Source organism: Narcine bancroftii, unplaced genomic scaffold (assembly GCF_036971445.1).
Source record: "Narcine bancroftii isolate sNarBan1 unplaced genomic scaffold, sNarBan1.hap1 Scaffold_111, whole genome shotgun sequence".
Classification (NCBI taxonomy): domain Eukaryota; kingdom Metazoa; phylum Chordata; class Chondrichthyes; order Torpediniformes; family Narcinidae; genus Narcine; species Narcine bancroftii.
This window is the reverse complement of record NW_027211844.1, coordinates 1,204,454-1,227,145: the sequence shown is the minus strand read 5'-3', so window position 1 is coordinate 1,227,145 and position 22,692 is coordinate 1,204,454. Positions and strand designations below refer to the sequence as shown.

General features: G+C 40.3%; 1 long non-coding RNA gene across 2 annotated transcripts in view; it reads right to left on the bottom strand.

Moving 5' to 3' along the window:
- LOC138750274 (uncharacterized) overlaps positions 1–22,692 on the bottom strand; it is a 143,201-nt gene that overhangs the window by 5,686 nt on the left and 114,823 nt on the right. The window contains exons 2-4 of one of the 2 annotated variants that reach the window (XR_011349222.1): positions 3,674–3,738; positions 2,348–2,384; positions 2,019–2,159 (exon numbers count right to left, since the gene is read on the bottom strand). This is a non-coding gene — a long non-coding RNA (uncharacterized lncRNA). The remainder of the gene's footprint in view (positions 1–2,018; positions 2,160–2,347; positions 2,385–3,673; positions 3,739–22,692) is intronic. The other variant, XR_011349221.1, reaches the window with a different exon arrangement.

Here is a 22,692-nt window from a genome sequence, read left to right as displayed (position 1 = left end):
GAATGGAAATGGGAAGATTGGAAAATATGGAAAGAATGGAAAAAAGTTGAATTGACGCAAAGTCTTCTCGATATTGAAGATCCGGAACAATCATTGGGACTGGAATCAATGGGTTGAATGTTTTTGTTTCAGTACTTTGTGAAAGTCTGACTGGGGGTGGGTGACACTGAGTCCTTTAGTCACCTGCCACTTGTGGACTTCACCACACCCAGATTTTTAGGGGGCTACTACTCTTGAGTAGCTTGTTTAGGGATTGATTTTTCTCTTTTTTTGGGAATTTTTAAAATAGGTGGGATTCGAATACAGCGAGACTTAGAAGGGGAGCATTATTTTATAGTAGGATTCACATTTGTTAGAAGGTTTAACAGTGATATACTATGAACTGTGTCAGATACTGTGGCACCAGGTTCACAGGGGGAGAACGTTTAACAGTGATATACGGTATGTTGAGGTAGATAATTTGATACCAGGAGTAAAGTGGGGATCAGGTTTAATGGTGATGTACTGTAGACTGAGGCAGATACTGTGACACCAGGTTCACATGGGAATAAGGTTTAATGGTGATGCACGGTATGTTGATGTAGATCATGTGATACCAGGTGCACAATGGGGATAATGTTTAACGGTGTTGTATGGTAGACTGAAGCAGATACAGTGACACCAGGTTCACAGTGGGGAGGAGGTTTAATGGTGATATACCGTATGTTGAGGTAGATAATGTGACACCAGGTGCACAGTGGGGATAAGGTTCAACGATGATGTCCGGTAGACTGAGACAGTTACTGTGACATTGGGTTCACAGCAGTGAAAAGGTTTAACAGTAATGTACGATAAACTGTGTCAGATACAGTGACACCAGGTTCACAGTGGGGACAAGGTTTAACAGCAATGTACGATAAACTGTGTTAGATACAGTGACACCCGTTCACAGATGTGTAAATGTTTAACGATGATGTATGGTAGACTGATGAGAGATACTGAGACAATGGTTTCAGAACATTAACACGGTTTATCAGTCATGTACAATAAACTGTATGAGATACTGCGACACCAGGTTCAGAGTGGGGAGACGTTTTAACGGTAAAGTACTGTAGACGTTGGGATATACTGTGACGCTGAGTTCAGGGCAGTAAGAAGGCTTAATGGTGATATGCTTTAAACTGAGGCAGATACTTTAACACCAGGTTCACAGGAGGAAAAGGCTTAATGTTTATGAACGGTAGAATGAGGTAGAAAATGTGAGATGGATTCCACAGTAGTAAGAAGGTTTAACAGTGATTTACTATAAACTGTGTCAGATACTGTGACACCATGTTCACATTGGGGAGAATGTTTAACAGTGATGTACGGTAAATTGAGATGGATACCGTGACATCGGGTGCACAGTGGGGAGGAGGTTTATCAGTGATATACGATAGACTGAGATCAATACTGTGACACCAAGTTCACGGTATTGAGAAGGTTTAACGGTGATGTACGGTAGACTGAGGCAGATACTGTGACGCCAGGTTCACATTGGGGAGAAGTTTTAACGGTGATATACTGTAAATTGAGATATATACCGTGACACCAGGTTCACAGTGGGGAGAAGGTTTAACGGTGATGGACGGTACACTGAGGCAGATTCTATTACACAAGGTTCACAAGGGGGAGAAAGTTTAATGTTGATGTACGATAGACTGAGGCAGAAACGTTGAGACAGGATTCACATTCGTGAGAAGGTTTAACATTGATGTACGATTAACAGTGTCAGATACTTTGACATCAGGTTCATATTGGGGAGAAGGTTTAACGGTGATGTACAGTAGAGGGAGGCAGATACTGTGACACCAGGCTCATTGAATTGTTCATTTATCTTAATTACAACATCTAATTTATATGCTCCATTTTTTTGTGGCAACTTCCAAACATTCCATAAACTTCTATTCTAATCAGATTTTGTTCATTTAAATAGGTCACCACGAAAAGCCTAAATCGTTTGGTCTCTTAAGTACGCTGCACAAAATTAAATTCTTTACCTGGGTTTGGTTCAACGGCACTTCAGTCTGCTTCATTATTTTTTCAGCCCCTCATTTTGTGCTTTCTGCTTTGCCCAGCCGATACGCCAAATGGGCATCCAACTCTGTCTTCTCAGCTTCACCCAACGTTTCCTCTGTAAACTTGAGCAAACCAAGAAGACTAAAGTTAAAATTTTCACATTGGCATTTTCAAACACAAAAATGACGCTGTGAGTTGCAATTTCACATCAAAATCCCACTTGCTAAACTTGCAAGCAACTGAATCGCATCCAACAGCTGGAAAATTGCAAGAGAACTGCTTGGTTAAAGCAAAGACTCCACCCACTCACCCCATTAAAGGCCTCCAAGTTTACAACAGATAGCAACCTGAAAGTTAAATACAAACATCTGTATCAGGAAGATTAACGGGCTTAAAAAAATAATTTCCACTATTGAAAGAAAATTCCTCAGGGAACACCAGGCTCTTGTTGAACAATTCCTGTTGTATTGCTCAAAATGGTTTGAATCTTGATTTCAAGCAGAGTCATTTGGTGAGATTGTTGGTCCAGAACAAACCCTGCCAACACACTCCCTTAAATACCTGCAAAGACCTGGTTCAGCTCTGCTCCATGCTAAAGCTATCAAGCTTTTCTGAAAAGATAACAAACTTCAGATGCTGGTACATTGAGTCACAAAAACACTAATGCTTCCCTGAACAACACAACAAGAACCTTCCCGAGTGGTAAATATCAACAAGACATAATATCATTTCACTGTTGTGTTTGTGTCGTTGGAGAATTCCCTTTCCATTCAATCAGAATTAGAGTTTTGGGTGCTGTATTTGAGAAAAGATGTGCTGGTGTTGGAGAAGGTCAGAGATGATTTACTGGAATGATATCAGGAATGAAAGGGTTAGTGTATGAGGAACAATTGTCGACTCTTCGACTGTACTAGTTGGAGTACAGAAGGATAAGGGGGACCTCAGAGGCATTTCAAATGCTGGAAGGCTTGGACAGAGTACATATGGCAAAGATGTTTCCATTGGTAGGAGATTCTAGGACAGGAGAGCATAATTTCAGGATAAAAGGGTGTCAATTTAAAACAAATGTGGAAAAAATTATTTTGTCAGTGCGTCGTAAAACCCACGTGAGGTCATTGGGTGTATTTAAGGCAGAGATTAACAGGTATTTGATAAGTCAAGGAATTAAGGGTAATGGGGAGAGAGCTGGGCAGTGGGGCTGAGTGGAAGAATGGTGGAACAGACTCGACGGGTCTACTTCTGCTCCTATATCTTGTGATCTATATCCTGTTGGAGACCTAGTCAACCCTCCTCTTGTATTCCATTCTTAGAAAACATTCTGCATCGTGGTTTTATGTCACGTGAACCCATTTCCGATTGAATCCCATGTTACAAGTAACCCAATGCAAATTCTGCATTGAGAGGACTGCAGCTTCCTCATTTTAAAAATTGTTATGGAGCAGCTCAAATGAGGCTTCTTTTTTTGAAAGGGATAAAATAGAATCAAATAAAATAGGAGAGGGAAAAGCAGAAGAATTTATGTACAAGTGGGAATCAAAATTAATGGTTGGTGATAAAGATACACAATTGTTGAAACATTTGATTAATATATGGAATAAAATAAATGATGTAATTGGTGTAAGTGGATGTACATCACCCAGAATGGCTTTGATTCAAAATCCTCGTATCCTCGTATCTTCAGGATCATCAATTGCTGGATAGCTCGTTTCATAAGGGGATTATAAATGTTGAAGATTGTTATGAAAGGGGTCAATTAATGTCATTTGAGCAACTGAGAAATAAATATCATATAACTCATCGCAATCTTTTTTGCTATTTCCAACTAAGAGCATTTTTTTTATATAATTTTTTATTTTTCACACCATAAATCACATTAACCATGATACACATTTTTTTCCTTTTCACACATATACAATGTCATTTTCTCCCCCCCCTCCCTCCTCCCCTCCCACCCTCCCCACCTCCCCCCCTCCCGTCCATTTAAGGTATAAAATCTAGGATACATTAAACCAGTCAGACAATGTTGTCATTCAATAAAAATACACCAGAAATTCCACTGAGTCCATTCTTTTCATTTCCTTTTCCTTCCGTTAACTTAGGTAGTGATTGTCCCCAGTAGGTTTTCGCTATTGTGTTTAATATAAGGCTCCGATATTTGTTCGAATATTTCAATATTATTTCTTAAACTATATGTTATTTTTTCTAATGGAATACATTTATTCATTTCTATATACCATTGTTGTATTTTCAAATTATCTTCCAATTTCCAGGTTGACATAATACATTTTTTTGCTACGGCTAGAGCTATCTTAACAAATCTTTTTTGTGCATCCTCCAAATCAATTCCAAATTCTTTGTTTTTTATGTTACTTAGGAGAAAGATTTCTGGATTCTTTGGCATATTGTTTTCTGTTATTTTATTTAATATCTGATTGAGATCTTCCCAAAATTTTTCTACTTTTTCACATGTCCAGATTGCATGAATTGTTGTTCCCATTTCTTTTTTACATTGAAAACATCTATCAGATACTGTTGGGTCCCATTTATTTAACTTTTGAGGTGTAATGTATAGCCTGTGTATCCAGTTATATTGTATCATACGTAACCTCATATTTATTGTATTTCTCATCGTTCCAGAGCATAACTTCTACCATGTTTCCTTTTTTATCTTTATATTTAAATCCTGTTCCCATTTTTGTTTAGTTTTACCATTTGTTTCTTCATTCCCCTTTTCTTGCAGTTTAATATACATATTTGTTATAAATCTTTTGATTATCATTGTAGCTGTAATCACATATTCAAAGTTACTTCCCTCTGGCAAACTCAAACTGCTTCCTAATTTATCCTTCAAGTAGGATCTCAATTGGTAATATGCCAGTGCTGTATCTTGAGTTATATTGTATTTATCTTTCATTTGTTCAAAGGATAATAATCTATTTCCTGAAAAACAATTTTCTATTCTTTTAATCCCTTTTTTCTCCCATTCTCTAAAGGAAAGGTTATCTATTGTAAAAAGGAGTAACTTGTTTTGCGTCAATATTAGTTTTGGTAATTGATAATTTGTATTATTTCTTTCTACATGAATCTTCTTCCAAATATTGAGTAGATGATGTAATACTGGAGAACTTCTATGTTGTACCAATTTTTCATCCCATTTATAAATATGTGTTCAGGTGTCTTTTCCCCTATTTTATCTAATTCTAATCTAGTCCAATCTGGCTTTTCCCTTGTTTGATAAAAATCTGATAGGTATCTTAATTATGCGGCTCTATAATAATTTTTAAAGTTTGACAGTTGTAAGCCTCCTTGTTTATACCATTCCATTAATTTATCTAGTGCTATCCTCGGTTTCCCCCCTTTCCATAAAAATTTCCTTATTATTTTCTTTAACTCCTTGAAGAATTTCTCTGTCAGTTGTATTGGCAATGCCTGAAATAGGTATATCCTTGGAAAAATGTTCATTTTAATACAGTTTATCCTTCCTATTAGTGTTAATGGTAAATCTTTCCAATGCTCTAAATCATCCTGTAATTTTTTCATTATTGGATAATAATTGAGTTTATATAGTTGGCCGAGATTTTTGTTTATTTGTACAGCTAGGTATCTTATTGCTTGCATTTGCCACCTAAATGGTGATTCTTTCTTAAATTTTGAGAAATCCGCATCATTCATAGGCATTGCTTCACTTTTATTTACGTTGATCTTGTAACCCGACACTTCTCCATATTCCTTCAATTTCTTATATAATTCTTTTATTGATAGTTCTGGTTCTGTTAAGTACACTATAACATCATCCGCAAATAGACTGATTTTATATTCCTTGTCTTTTATTTTTATCCCTTTTATATTATTTTCTGTTCTTATCAATTCTGCTAGTGGTTCTATAGCTAACGCAAACAATAAAGGTGATAGTGGGCATCCCTGTCGTGTTAACCTGCTTAAGTTAAATTGCTTTGATACATGTCCATTTACTGTCATTTTCACTAATGGTCCCTTATATAATGCTTTAATCCAATTAATATACTTCTCCGGTAAACTGAATTTTTGCAATACTTTGAACAAATAATTCCATTCTACTCTGTCAAAGGCCTTCTCTGCGTCTAAAGCAACTGCTACTGTTGGTGCTTTATTCCCTTCTACTGCATGCATTAAGTTAATAAATTTACAAATATTGTCTGTTGTGCGTCTTTTTTTGATAAATCCAGTTTGGTCTAGATTTACCATTTTCGGTACATACTCTGCTAATCTATTTGCTAATAATTTAGCTATTTTCTTATAATCTGTGTTAAGTAAAGATATTGGTCTATATGACGCTGGTGTGAGTGGATCTTTCCCTTGCTTTAGTATTACTGTAATTATTGCTGTTTTACATGAATCTGGACTTTTTACCCCCTCCATAAATCTTCGTCCGCGAAGCCAAGCCAAAGACATGAATCTGGTAAGCATTGCGTTTTATACTAAGAGCATATTTGAAGGATAAGTAGGGACCAACCATGTTGTACTGAAATAGAAATTCCTTATAAAGAGGAATTGTTAAAAAAAATTATTTGATGATGTCCTCTTTATTACAAGTAGGAACTTTTAAATGAGAAGTTCATAAGTTGAGACAAAGGTGGGAAATGGATCTGAATATTGTAATTGATTGGCAAATATGGGGAGGTCCATATCAGGATCTCAATGCAAGACATAAATTAGTTCAGTATAATTGTTTTTACATCAGTCATGTAGCAGATGTCAGCAAGGATTTTATCTTAAAGCTGCACCTGGAGTCAGGTGACTCAGGCTATTGGATTTGAAAACCTCCTCAGGAAACTGATTTGGCAATAGAAACATAGAAACATAGAAGATAGGAGCAGGAGTAGGTCATTCGACCCTTTGAGCCTGCTCCGCCATTCAACGAGATCATGGCTGATCTTAAAGTTCAATACCCCGTCCCCGCCTTCTCTCCGTAACCTTTAATACCCTTATACTGAAGAAATAGATCTAATTCCCTCTTAAATATATTTAATGAACCTGCCTCTACTGCCCTCTGTGGCAATGAATTCCACAGATTCACCACCCTCTGGGTAAAGAAATTCCTCCTCATCTCGGTCCTAAATGGTTTGCCTATTATCCTCAAACCATGGCCCCGGGTTCTGGATTTTCCCACAATTGGAAACATCCCATCTGCATCCATTCTGTCCAGTCTTGCCAGAATTTTATGTCTCTATGAGATCCCCTCTCATTCTTCTAAACTCCAGCAAGTACAATCCCAATTTGCACAATCTTTCCTCATAAGTCATTCCTGCCATTCCAGGTATCAGCCTGGTGAATCGCCTCTGCACTCCCTCCATTGCAAGAACATCCTTCCTTAGATAAGGTGACCAAAACTGCACACAATACTCCAGGTGTGGTCTCACCAAGGCCCTGTACAGCTGCAGTAAGGTATCCTTTTTCCTATACTCAAACCCTCTTGATATGAAGGCCACATACCATTTGCCTTTTTAACCGCCTGCTGTACCTGCATGCTCGCCTTCAGAGACTGGTGTACAAGTACCCCTAGGTCTCTCTGCACTTCCCCATCTCTTAATCTATTGCCATTCAAATAGTAATCTGCCCTCCGGTTTGTATTACCAAAATGGATAACCTCACATTTATCAACATTGTAGTGCATTTGCCATGTATCTGCCCAGTCCCTCAATTTATCCAAATCACACTGGAGCTTCCTGACTCACACTTCCGTGCACACAACCCCTCCTAGCTTAGTGTCATCTGCAAATTTGGAGATATTACATCAAATCCCCTCATCCAGATCATTAATGTAAATTGTGAACAGCTGGGGTCCCAGTTCAGATCCCTGTGGCACCCCACTGGTCACCGCCTGCCACTCAGAAAATGAGCCATTTATCCCAACTCTCTGTCTTCTACCTGCCAGCCAGTTCTCAATCCACATCAATACTTTGCCCCCAATCCCATGAGCCTTGATTTTGTAAGCCAGTCGTTTATGCGGGACCTTATCGAAGGCCTTTTGGAAGTCCAGGTACACCACATCCACTGGCTCTCCCCCATCTATTTTACCTGTCACCATCTCAAAGAATTCCAATAGATTTGTCAAGCACGATTTTCCTTTTGTAAATCCATGTTGACTCTGTCCGATCCCTTCTCTGCTAGTCATATGCTCCGCTATTACATCCTTAATAATGGATTCCATCATTTTGCCCACTACTGATGTAAGCCTCACCGGCCTATAATTCCCTGCTTTTTCTCTACCCCCCTTTTTAAATAGTGGGGTAACATTAGCTATCCTCCAATCCATGGGTACTGATCCTGAGTCTATCGAGTTCTGGAAAATAATTCTTAAAGCATCTGCTATCTGAATGGCCACTTCCTTGAGTACCCTACGATGTAGATTATCAGGTCCTTGGGATTTATCTGCCTTCAATCCCATCAATTTCCCCAAGACCATGTCCTTAGAGATACTGATTTCTTTCAGTTCCTCCCTTGCATTAGTCTCTATGTTTCCCAACATCCTTGGGAGGTTATTTGTATCCTCTCTTGTGAAAACAGAATGAAAGTAAGAATTTAATTGGTCTGCCATTTCCTTACACCCCATTATATATTCCCCTGATTCTGACTGCAAGGGACCTACTCTGGATTTCACCAATCTTTTCCTCTTGACATATTTATAAAATCTTTTGCTGTCGGTTTTTATATTTGCCGCAAGCTTACTTTCATAATTTATTTTTGCTCTCTTGATCACGTGATCCAGGGGAGTTGTATTAATTCACTTCAATGCAGCATTTTGGATCTATTGACCAAAGTTCCACACTGCAGCAGTGAGGAAGGAATTCACAACTAGTTTTTCTTCTACAGTTACTTCTTACACCAGTGAAATTGAATAGAATAAAATCAGATTTATCACATCAATGTTTAAGGTGTGGTGAAGATATCGCAACTTTCTTGCATTCAACTTATCTTAGTCCTAATGCAAGATCTTTTTGGGGAGAATTACAATATTTATGGAACAAGTTATAGGAGATGTTTTTCCACAGAATCTGACCTTATTTTTATTAAGAAATATGGAAGGAACAAGGACCAAATTAAATCTATTAATATATCAATTGAAATTTGTTAAATTAATGTTAGCGGTGATGAGGACATGTATTGAACTTACTTGGAAATCCCATATATTTTTAGGGATGCCAAGATGACATGCAAAAATTCAAAGTTGTATTCCTTCGGAAAAAATTACATTTCGCTTGAGAAATATATACTCTATGCTTTTGCAAATTTGGCACCTGAATATTCAAATATCAGGCTTCAATTTGTAATAATGCCCTTTCCATCCCTCTAGACATGTGAGATTCTCCTCTTAGTTAATTTTTTTTTAATTTAGATTTGTTAGATTTCTTCGCCACCGTGAACTCTGGGGAAGCGGACGACTAGTGCAGGGCACCAGAAAACAGAAAGACCACACCCCACCAACATCTCAGAAGCAGAGGATTCAATCCATGGGTCAGTGACCAAGGCAGCAGACCAGTGGGGGGTTCTGCAGCTGAAAGACCCACATAGGTGGCAGGTTGTTGGTGACTTGAAGAGAGGAACCCACGCAGGCTGTGGGCTTCTGGACAAAGCAGTCAAGGAACTCACACCAGGCTGTGGATTGCTAGAGACTTGGTCAAAATTGGCTAAAAGGGTGTCAGGTATCAGACCTGGGATACGAGTGAGTGCTAAATGGTTCCTAATTATGTCAGAGGTTCAAAACTGGAGCATACATCTGTGAGCATTAAAAGAGAATCCACAGACCCTCAGTGACTTGGCCCAGGGTTTGGGGTGGTGGGGGGTTGGGGGGGGGAGCACTCAGTCTTTCTCTGACTGCAAGAAGCATTTCAGGAAATTTCTGCCAGAGGTAAGTCTGTCTGCCTTATAGCAACAAAAAAGCAATTTTGTGTGACATGACACTTTTTAATTACATGACAGTAAATTGTCTCCTGAAATAGAGAGAGGTTCAAGTTTCAAACTATTACAAACTCCACTCAACAGATTATACCTCTTCCCACTTTTTTTTTTGCAAGGACACCATTGATTTGATCACAACTCCTCTGCTGCATCTGTCCTGTGACAGATTATGTATTTTACATTGTATATAGAGATGTTTTTGAAAGAGATGGATTGGAGGAGTCGTTTAGGTCACAAACAAACACATACACTGCACAAAACAGCTCTTATTTAAAATACAAGAGCTTTGCTGAGAGTGAGTCATTCAGGCGCCGAGAGTCTTTACAAAGACAAAACAAGGAGACTGTTTTGCTAAAGAATTTCAAAAGCAGGTGTAAATGGATTATTGTTTTAAAGCAACAGATTAATGGACTCAGAAGTCTGAGTCCAGTGCAGTCATCTGGCTGATACCAGTTTGCTATTCTAAGAAGGTCATGTGGTTTTGCAAGCAGAGAAGAGAGACCAAATAGGCTTTTTCTAAAAGAGAGAGAGAGAGAGAGAGAGATGGCAAGCCAGCATCTTGTTTTTAAGATGGGTCGTGAGTTCTCAGTTCAGCCTGTTGAAAAACAGGAAATGGCTGGCTAGAAATGATGTTTCACCTGAAATAAGGGAAACAAAAGGAAATCAATGGTGACCTGCAGAAGAGGTTATCATTTGGAAAACCCTTATGGGTCAAGGTTCTTTGGCAAGACACCAAAGTGGCTGATCAGAGGGAATCAGTTTATGTGTGTTCAATGAGCAGGAAATCCCTCTCTGAAACCAACAAGAGCTTTCCTGGAGGGTAAACATTTACTTTTAAGCACCAGAGCTTATCATTCATTTTCAAATGCATAAATGTTGAATTCTATGCACAGTATAAGAATTGATAGACACCGGTGAACTTGGAGTTGTGTCAAAGAACTTTATGCACATTAAATACACCTGCACTTCGAATTAGAAGGGGGTAATGGAAGGCTGTTAATAGTGATAAGTTAAAGTTTGATCCCGTTTTTTTTAAAAAGAAAATTAAAAACAATGTTTGTTTAAGTATGAATGGTGTTATTGCTTAAAATCTGCCTGTGATGGAAAGTATTCTTGGACTGAATAGACATCTGGGCCAAATGGCTATTTAAAGACAATCTGTACATGATTGTACATCCTAAAGTACAATGACTACTTCTATCCACTAAAGATTGTTAAAGAGCAAGAATAGACAATACAATCACATAAAATTCCCATCCATACAGCACACGTATTAATACACAGAACGATCACACCTCCTTATCGGTCAGGAAGGGCCTACACTTCCCAAGGAGCCTGAGAAAGTCAAGGCTAACGGCTCTCATCCTGAGATTTTAAAGGAGCGCAGTTGAGTCTCGACCTTTGGATGGTCTAGTTGCTGTATAGCATCAGACAGCAATGATGCAGAGCAGTGAGGATCACTGGGGTCTCCCTTTTTCTGTGGATGACATTTACTGAGAGTGTTATTCAAATTGGGCTCAAGGAATAGTACAAAGACCATTTTGATCTAGTGAACAGCATCTTTAACCACGTCCATCATCAAAATCAAGACTTACATGCTGGGGAATAGCATCTTCCCACAGGCTGTGAGATGGATGAAACACACACACACACACACACACACACACACACACACACACACACACACACACACACACACACACACACACACACACACACACACACACACCAGGTTAGTCAACACAAAACTGCTTTATTCAGTCTTTACAGGCTTCTTCTATTTACACCGTGTCCCGGGCTCCATGGGTCAAGGTGGGACATCATTTGTGAGTTTGCTGTAGATCCACGGGACCACAGGTTTAAATTAAGCCCTGTGAGTGTCCTGCACCTTCCGGCAGGGGAAATCACAGATCAACGTGCCATTCCTCGACACGCAGGACCACGTGCATGCGGTCAATTAAATGGATGAGTTCCCAGCTGTCTGCCTTATGATTTCATGTGCCCGCCAAAGAACCTGGCTCTCTCGGCCCGCTACATTACTGATACACACCCCACCCCCCACCAGAACCGTCACCAGAAAGTAAAACACCAGTTGCATGCACCTTAGGTGGACACCCTCATCGTCTCGGCTGGGGGCAATGAAAGGGTGAAGCGGGATCCAAATGGGCAGAGGTTTTGTCTGTCCCAACTAAACAGCTGCGAATGTCCCCCAATGTCTAAAGTATACTCAAACCCATTCTTCTTTACCACGCGGAAAACGCCCTCATACGCTTGTTGTATCAGCACTCCTCGGTCCTGTCTGCACACAAAAACAAAATCAGTGTCCAGGAGTGGTGGGGTACATTCTGTTAAGGGGATCCAAGCCAGTGGGTTGGAAAAGCTTTGCTGATCACGATACCATGTCGAAGCTGTGGAAGGTAGTTCAGATCAGAGTTGGTTTTGAAATGAATGTCCCATGAAACTGTAAGGACCGTACCATAAACCATCTCCGCGGACAATGCAGACATATCTTACTTTGGAGCTGTGCGCACTCCCAAAGGAATGCATGGCAACTCATCAACCTAATTGGGACCAGTGAACGGGCCTTAAAAGTGGACTTCAGTTGCTGGTGGGAACATGGGTGAATTGTGTTCCGCGGATTGAATTAATGTGGGAAAACCAAATCTAGCCATCCAGTTGATGATGATTGCTCTGGCCCTTGTCTCAGTGTCACTGGATGGCAACGGGACGGCCTCTGGCCAGCGCGTGAAATGTTCTACAACTGTTAGAATGTATCTCATGTTTTTAGATTCTGGCAATGGTCCAAGCAGGTCCACATGCACATGTTCCAACTGCCTGCATACTGTCAGGAAATGTTGAAGATGTGCCTTAGTGTGGCACTGAATTTTGGCAGTCTGGCAGGAGGTACATGTGCAAACACATTGCACGACGCCTTTTCTCAGTCCATGCTATACATATTTATTTGACATGCGCTTGACAAATGTTCTGATGGACGGATGAGATAAGCTGTGTATCTGGTCAATAAGGTGTTTCCTCCAAGATGCAGGAAACATTGGTCTAATGTAGCCCAAAAACATGTCACAAAGTAAGGTTGGCCACCCAGTTATGCTGCCCTCTGCTGTATGTCCAGGTTAGTAATGGCCGGACTGTATGCCTGAACATCTGGGTCCATTGCCTGGATACTGGCTAATTCAGAAATATCAATGTCACCCTGGATATGATATATAGTCGGTCTGGACAGCATATTCGTGATGCCATTGTTTTTACCAGATGTTATCCAAGTAGATCTAAGGGAACTCTAAATCTCTGCCCAAAGTGTCTATAACCCGCTGGCAGGTTTGAGCACCATTCTTCAACTCAAGTGCCATCCTAAGACATTCAAAAAGCCCAGAAGGGGTAATAATCACCGTTTTAGGAATGTCTTCCTTATGGATGGGATCTGATGGTATCTCATGATAAGATCAACCGTGGAGAAAGCACAGAAGTGTGCAGATGGGAGGCAAAATCTTCCATATGAGGGGACGTTAAGACAGTGGGTCTTATCCTGAGATATGGTTTGCTGGCCTTCATAAATCATAGCATAGACTAGAGTAAAGCTGGAAAGTGATGCTGCAACTGTTTAAGGCATTGGTGAGGCCAGGTTTGGAGAATTGTTTTCAGTTCTGGTCTCCAAATATAGGAAGGAAATAGATAAGGTGGAGAGGGTGCAGAAAAGATTTACAAAAATGATACATGGCTTACAACATCTCGAGTACAGAGAAAGATTAAGGAGACAGCGACTTTATTCATTGGAACGTAGATGGATGAAGGGGGTTATGATAGAGGTATTCAAAATTATGAAAGGAATAGATAGACTAGACGTGAGTAGACTCTTTCCCCTGAGGGCAGGGGTGGTTGGAACAAGAGGGCATGAGTTCAAGTTAAGAGGCAAACTTTAGGAGGAATGTTAGAAGATGCTTCTTCACTCAGAGAGTGGTGGCAGAATGGAATGATCTTCCAGAAGAGATCATTGCGGCAGGGTCCTTGCTGTCATTTAAGAGAAGGTTGGATGTGTACATGGATATGAGGGGGTTGGAGGGATATGGCCAGAGTGTTGGAGGTAAAAACTAGTGGAGTTGTTCATGTGAACTGACACAGACTCGAAGGGCCAATATGACCCGTTTCCATGCTGTAAACAGTCATATGGTTATATGTGCTGGGCTCCACAGGACAAGATGGGACATCATTAAGAGTTTGCTGCCAGCAGGTTTGAATTAAGCCCGATGAGTATTCTGCGCTTTCCGGCAGGAGACTCCAAAATTCAAAAAGATGAATTAACTATTTCCATGACCCTCCATTTTTACGTCTATTTTTCTAAATCCACTCCATATTCTAGACATCTTTACTTAACCCAACCCACATTTCTTCTCCCATTCAAAGTACTCAGCAATATACCAAGGCAGTAAAATAAAAACTCAATGCTGGAAATACTCAGCGGATCATCTCTTCTTTGGCTTGGCTTCGCGGACGAAGATTTATGGAGGGGGTAAAAAAGTCCACGTCAGCTGCAGGCTCGTTTGTGGCTGACCAGTCCGATGCGGGACAGGCAGACACGATTGCAGCAGTTGCAAGGGAAAATTGGTTGGTTGGGGTTGGGTGTTGGGTTTTTCCTCCTTTGCCTTTTGTCAGTGAGGTGGGCTCTGCGGTCTTCTTCAAAGGAGGCTGCTGCCCGCCAAACTGTGAGGCGCCAAGATGCACGGTTTGAGGCGTTATCAGCCCACTGGCGGTGGTCAATGTGGCAGGCACCAAGAGATTTCTTTAGGCAGTCCTTGTACCTTTTCTTTGGTGCACCTCTGTCACGGTGGCCAGTGGAGAGCTCGCCATATAATACGATCTTGGGAAGGCGATGGTCCTCCATTCTGGAGACGTGACCCATCCAGCGCAGCTGGATCTTCAGCAGCGTGGACTCGATGCTGTCGACCTCTGCCATCTCGAGTACCTCGACGTTAGGGGTGTGAGCGCTCCAATGGATGTTGAGGATGGAGCGGAGACAACGCTGGTGGAAGCGTTCTAGGAGCCGTAGGTGGTGCCGGTAGAGGACCCATGATTCGGAGCCGAACAGGAGTGTGGGTATGACAACGGCTCTGTATACGCTTATCTTTGTGAGGTTTTTCAGTTGGTTGTTTTTCCAGACTCTTTTGTGTAGTCTTCCAAAGGCGCTATTTGCCTTGGCGAGTCTGTTGTCTATCTCATTGTCGATCCTTGCATCTGATGAAATGGTGCAGCCGAGATAGGTAAACTGGTTGACCGTTTTGAGTTTTGTGTGCCCGATGGAGATGTGGGGGGGCTGGTAGTCATGGTGGGGAGCTGGCTGATGGAGGACCTCAGTTTTCTTCAGGCTGACTTCCAGGCCAAACATTTTGGCAGTTTCCGCAAAGCAGGACGTCAAGCGCTGAAGAGCTGGCTCTGAATGGGCAACTAAAGCGGCATCATCTGCAAAGAGTAGTTCACGGACAAGTTTCTCTTGTGTCTTGGTGTGAGCTTGCAGGCGCCTCAGATTGAAGAGACTGCCATCCGTGCGGTACCGGATGTAAACAGCGTCTTCATTGTTGGGGTCTTTCATGGCTTGGTTCAGCATCATGCTGAAGAAGATTGAAAAGAGGGTTGGTGCGAGAACACAGCCTTGCTTCACACCATTGTTAATGGAGAAGGGTTCAGAGAGCTCATTGCTGTATCTGACCCGACCTTGTTGGTTTTCGTGCAGTTGGATAATCATGTTGAGGAACTTTGGGGGACATCCGATGCGCTCTAGTATTTGCCAAAGCCCTTTCCTGCTCACGGTGTCGAAACTGCATGAGTTTTTCAAGCTTTGTTGGGACCAAGGTAAACTGCCTCAGGATCTTCGTGATGCCACCATCATCACCCTGTACAAAAACAAAGGCGAGAAATCAGACTGCTCAAACTACAGGGGAATCACGTTGCTCTCCATTGCAGGCAAAATCTTCGCTAGGATTCTACTAAATAGAATAATACCTAGTGTCGCTGAGAATATTCTCCCAGAATCACAGTGCGGCTTTCGCGCAAACAGAGGAACCACTGACATGGTCTTTGCCCTCAGACAGCTCCAAGAAAAGTGCTGAGAACAAAACAAAGGACTCTACATCACCTTTGTTGACCTCACCAAAGCCAGCGGATCATCTACTGGAAAAGTAATTGGAGCTAAAACCTTCAGGTCGATAACCTTTCACTGGGATTCAGAAAGAATATCAAATTAACCTGATTCTCTTTGCTGAGAAAAAAGAAGAGGGGAAATAACAAATTCAATATGTGGGATGAAATGCCCGAGCAGCAGAAATGGCAGTGGTGCTGGATGAGTGGAGTCGACTCGCTGATCAGCACATCTGTCTGGATGGAGGGGTAAAGGATAAACAAGACAAACATGATGCTGTCACTGTGAGGTACAATACGACAGCTGCAGAGAATCTGAAATGAAGGAATGGTGAAAATACTTGTTTTTGGATCAATGTGACAAAATTTGACCTGACAAAAGAAAACAAAATTGCTTTGCTCTGCCAGAACTCTCTAGATCAAGGGGCACAATAAAATAGTCCAGAAGTCAACATTATGAAATTGAACAAAGAAGTGATAGAAATTGGCAAGAGATAAAACACAGTTACATAATTCCATGAAAGTGGTGTCACAGGACGACAGGGATCTAAAGACAGCTTTTGTCATCTTGGCATTCATTAATGAACATATTGAAATTAGGAGTTGGGAAGTTATGGTGAGGTTGTAAAAGATGTTGGTGAGGGAAAAATTAGAGTATTGTGTGCAGTTCTGGTCACCTTACTACAGGAAGGGTATTAGTAAGATTGAAAGAGTGCAGAGAAGATTTACTAGGAAGCTGCCAGATCTTCAGGAGTTGAGCTACAAGGAAAGGTTGAACATGTTGGGACTTTATTCCTTGGAGTGTCGAAAAATGAGTAAGAGATTGCTTAAAGTGGAATATGAATGGGAAAAAAGGCTGAGAAAGACTGCCGTTGACCCAATTGTGAAGGAAAAATTTTGCTTGAGAAAAATTGTCATTGGTCCATTTCCTCTAGAGTTATGAAACCACACACAGAATAAGTCAATGACGTACAATTAAAACAGTGGTTTTCAAACTTTTTCTTTCCAATAACATTCCACCTTAAGTAATTCCTTACTACAGAGCTCTTCTGGCACAAGGATTAAGTGGAATATGATCCAGGGGGTGGGGGTGTGGAGGAGGAGTTTGAAAATCACTGCTCGAGATGAAAATGATTCTCCATCTCCGTTTTAAGCAGACATCCTTTTATTCTGAGGTTGTGCCCACTGGTCCTACACTCTCCCAGTACTGGCAAAATTCTCTCTATCCAGCCCTTTCACTATTCATCAGATTTCAATGAGGTCCTGCCTCATCCTTCTAAACTCGGGCGAGTACTGGCCCAGAACCATCAAATTATTCCTCTCATCCCCAGGGTCATTCTTTTAAACCATCTCTGGACCATCACATCCTCTCTTAGAAATGGGGCCTAAAATTGCTCACAACACTTAAGAGATCAGGACAACCAAAAGGTGGTCACGTGAGGGAAGACAGCTGCAGGGCTGCCTAGAGTTCATGGATTGGATGGTGTTCAAGGAGTCAGCTGAGGGGAGGTTGGGAGGGGGGGGGGGTCGTGGAAAGATGGCATCGGAAAATGACGTGAGAAGACACCTCTCCCTGACTGAACTATTCAATACTCGAACTGTAGTGAATTATTTGACTTTATCAATGTTTTGAACATTAATTTACTACTGTAGGATTCTGGAAATGAAGAAAGGAAAACAGCAGTGTTGGGCACTGACAGTTGCCCTAATAATCAAAAAGACAAAGACTAAGGGGAGCGATAGGCTTTATTACACACAAGACTGCAGGCCCGCGTGCAAGCTAGGTAAGTGAAGGGATGGAAGAGGTGGCTCGACCTTTATGGCCTGGGTCACAGGGGAGGAGTCCAGGGAGGAGTCTCGGAGAGGATGTCATCAGGAGGGTGGCCAGCCCATGCCGATACTGGTCAGTTAATACAATACCATTTCATTACCAGCAACTTAGAAAAAAACCTAGGTTTTCAACCTGTGAAAAGTGCAGAAGAAGCAAGGCCGACCTTCCAGAAGGAAACTCAGGAGCAGTTAGAGATAGATCCAAATCCTCAATGTGGAACCCAAGAGAAGCTGGAAGAAACGTCTGCATCCTCTGCGCCTCCAGAGACGCAAGATATCGCCAAGATCTTTGGCCTGGGGGTGGGCCAGGAGAGTGAGCGTGGAATCCGACCCAAGCCTGGCTTGACTAAGGAGACCAGGGGGGTGGGTGCCCGAATGTGCGCGCGTGTTCGCGGGAAGGCGAATGACTGTATGCAGCGGCCCATCTGAAGATGCTCATCTGGTGCTACTGAGCTTCTCAGCATGGATGGATGTTCTCACATGCAGGAAATCCACAGTAGGGCAGCCAGGTATGAGGTGGAGGAGGACAACTCAGAAATTCGAGAAGAAGAAGAGCACGAATGACTATTTGCTGCAGTTGGACTTACTGAAGGAAGGCCTTAGGCTTTAACAACATCTCCATCTCCAATGAAAGCTGTTGTTTAACCACAGACACCTTCCCCAGTCTTTAAGGCCCCTGCAACAGGGATGGAAGTCAACTTCATGTCTACAGAACTGATCCAACCAAATGAAAAGATGATGTCTTCTATGACCTAATATTTTGAAACTTTAAATGATCAATTTGCTGCTATAAAGGAAATAATGGCTGGTATGTGTGAATAAATTACATTTATTCAAGTTGATATTAATAAGAGTTTAACAGCAGTGGACACTAGACAAGATCAATTTAAGAAGATCGAAGACATTTTTATTGACTGTAAGGACTGTGGGGACCATTATGCGGAGAGCATAGATCATATTGAGGAGTTGTTTACAGGCTAGGATGTCCAGAAGAGAGATTTGTTAAAAAACATTGATTCATTAGAAAATCAAAGTTGTCGAATTAATATTAAGATAGTTGATCTGCCGGAAGATATTGATGGTTCAGATCCTGTAAAATTATTTCTGGAAATGGATTCCAGAGATGTTGGGAGTCGAGACCTTTTAGATAGGGCTCATAGGGTGTGAAGGAGAAAACCTTTTCTGGGTCAAATGTCAAGAGCAGTTATTTTAAGATGTTTGTGATATCAGGATAGAGAAATTATATTGCAGCTTGCAGTTCAGAAAGCTTGCCTTGATCAAAACCCAATGATGGTTTAAGGCAATAGGGTTTTATTTTATCCTGATTTAAGTCAGGAGATTATTAAGTGATGGAAAGAGTTTAATCTGGTCCAAGCAGGGCTGTGGAAGAAAGGGTATAAGTTTACTTTTCGGTGTCCGACGATATTTAAGGTGAATTATGGGCCAGATCAGTCTCAATGTTTTAAGAGTCCTTATGGTGCATTATCTTTTGCAAATTCCTTCCCAGATTTGAAGGAATTGATGGGGAAAATGCCCAAGGTTAAAATTGGGAACGGAACAGGGAAACGAATTGGAATCAGAATTGGTGAGTGATGTTGAAGATGAAGCTCAAGCTCAATGTGGGTGTTATCACTGGGATGTTTTAATGTTCGGTTGGGGGGGTGGTGATTGACTCTGCTACTTCTAAAGTCATCTGTCAAATGTGGTATTAACTGCAGCTGGTCCACAGAGGGGGGTCCGACTTTTGTACTTGTAGATTTTTACATTTTTTACACGGGTTTCTTATTGTTTGAAAGGGGGGGTTTAGGTTTTTTAAAATATGTAATTGCTCTGTGAAGTGCCAATCTCAAGAGGAAATTAAGTTATGGCTCATTTAAATTTTGTGACCTTCAATGTTAAAGGACTTAATAATCTAATGAAAAGGAAGGGAATATTGGCATATATAAAGAAAATGAAGGTTGATGTTGCCTTTTTGCAAGAAACTCGTTTGTCTGAGAAAGAACATATGAAATTGATGAGAGATTGTGTAGGACATGTTTTTCATCTTCATTTAATTCGAAAGCTAGAGGTGAGTTGCTACTTTGGTTCATAAGAAGATACCGTTTCAGTTGGAATCATTCTCTGCCACATTGGGTAGAGAGCTGTTGGTGAATTGTAAAATTTTTGCTGAAGCATGGACTTTGATGAATGTTTATCCACCCAATGAAAATGACGAAGATGCTATTTCTGAAACTTTTTTGAATCTGGGTCAAGCTAATGAAAATATTTTGGTTGGTGGGGATTTTAATTGTGTGTTGGATAAATTTCTAAAAACTGTACAAAGAACCAAAATGGCTAAATGGATGTTAGACTCAATGAAAGATTTGAATTTGGTGGAAATGTGGAGTAAGTTAATTCTGACAGAAAAATACTTTTCTTTTTATTCACCCAGACATGATCCTTTTTTGAGAATTGACTTTTGCTTAACATCAGCACAATTACAGGGTAAATTTATACATGCAGAGTATATGAATAGGATTTTATTGGATCATTCCTCATTGTTAAGTAGAAGTACACAATCCTTTTTCCAGACATCTAAAATCCGGAAAGCTCCAAACATCAGCAAGTGGGAGAGAGATGGCAGCGCGAGTCAGGCAGGTGAGGAGTGGAGCAAAAATATCAGTGTGACTGGAATGGAGTGGGGGTGGATACAGCAGCATAATTTGGGTGGGCTTAAATCTGGCTTTCCAAAATCCAAAAAAATCTGAAATTCAGAACACAGTGACCCCCACCCCCCCAAAGGGATCTGGATAAAGGATTGTGCACCTGCACATGTTCTGGTTTGCATAATGTAGACACCCCTAACCGGTGAAGGTTTAATGGGATGTTATTGAAGCACCCAAAGTTTCTAAGTTAAATCAAAGACCATATTCAATCTTATTTGCCAATTAATACATATTCAGTACAAAGTAAATTTGTTCTGTGGGATGCTTCAAAAGCTTATTTAAGAGGTCTGATAATCAATTATTCTGCAAGAATTAAGACGCAGCATTTGGCAGAGAGGCAAAATTTGGAGAAGGAAATAACAATTTGAGAGAAGGAATCCCAATGAAATTCGACTGTGGATAAAAAGACTTTTTTGATTCAGTTGAAACTGTTATAATATAATGCAAACATATTAATATGAAAAATTAATACAATGATCTAAATAGAATTACTGTGAGTAAGGAGAAAGAGCGCATAAAGTTTTGCTTGGCAATTAAAGACTGAACAGGCATCAAGGACAATAAATGCGATAAGAAATAATATAAGAGTTACTTTTAAACCTCAGGAAATGAATGATGAATTTCACTCATTTTACCAGAATTTATATCCTTTTGATTAAAACAGGATGAGGAACGTGTTGAGTTTTTTTTAGGTAGTTTGGAGTGATCGGTTTTGGACGATAAAGATAGGACAGAATTGGAAGTTCCTTTCAGTGATTTAGAAATTGAAGAAGTGATATTGAATATCACCTGGAGAAGATGGGTTTACAGGAGGGTTTTATAAAGAATTTTATGAAGTCTTGTCTCCTGTTTTGATGGATGTTCTTAAACAAGCTACAGAAGAGCAAAAGCATTTCCAGAATCCTTTTCTAGAGCTAGACTTAGTTATTGCAAAAAAGGAAGAGCCCCATTGAAAATTGCCTCATATCGACCAATATCGTTATTAAATGTAGTTTATAAGATAGTAGCTAAGGTATTGGCTAATAGACTTGTGAAGTATTTATCATGTTTAATACATGTTGATCAAGCAGGTTTTATTAAGAATAGATTTTCTTCTGAAAATATTGTTAGACTGTTGACGTTGATTCCTGTGTCAAGACATTGTTTGAATCAATCAATGATAGTGGCATTAGATGCAGAAAAAGCTTTTGATCAAGTTGAAAGGTACTTTTTATTTAAATACTTGAAAGATTTAAGTTTGGACCTTTTTTGCCTGGTTGGGTTAAAGACTTGTATAAAAATCCCTTGGTGAGGATGGTGACAAATGGACAAATTTCAGATACGTTTAATTTAACACGCTTCACTGGGCAAGGTTGTCCTTTGTCACCATTGGTGATAGAACCGCTAGCCCAAGCTATAAGACAAAATGATAAAATTAGTGGGATTAAAATAAAGGAAGAGAATATAAGGTTCCTTTGTACCAATATATTTAACAAATCCTCAGTAATTGTTATGACATCTGCAAACCTGTTTGGTACAATATGGAGAAATGTCTGGTTATAAGGTTAATCGGGATAAGAGGAAGATATTACCAATTACAGAGGAAGATTATCCTGCTTGTGAACAGATTACACAGCTTAGATGAAAAATGAAACTTAAATATTTAGAGGTAATGGTTGATGTGGATTATCAACATTTGTGTAAGTTGAACTATGTTTCTCTATTGATAAAATTAAAGCTGATTTAATCAAATGGAAAAACCTTCCTTTGACATGAATGGCACATGTGAACTGTATTAAAAATAATAATTTTCCTTATATTCAATACCTTTTTCAATCAATTCCATCTTCGCTTCCAAACATATTTTTAAAGAGTTATGCAGCAATCAGAATATTTTTATAGAAAGGTACATTGGCTAGAGTATTGTTGCAAAACTTAACATGGCAATATGCATTAGGGACGACAATGGCCTCATTTTCAGAATTATTCATTAAATTATTAGTTAATTATCAGTTAAAATTTATTAATAGGATGTTCAATGTTAATCAACCTCCAC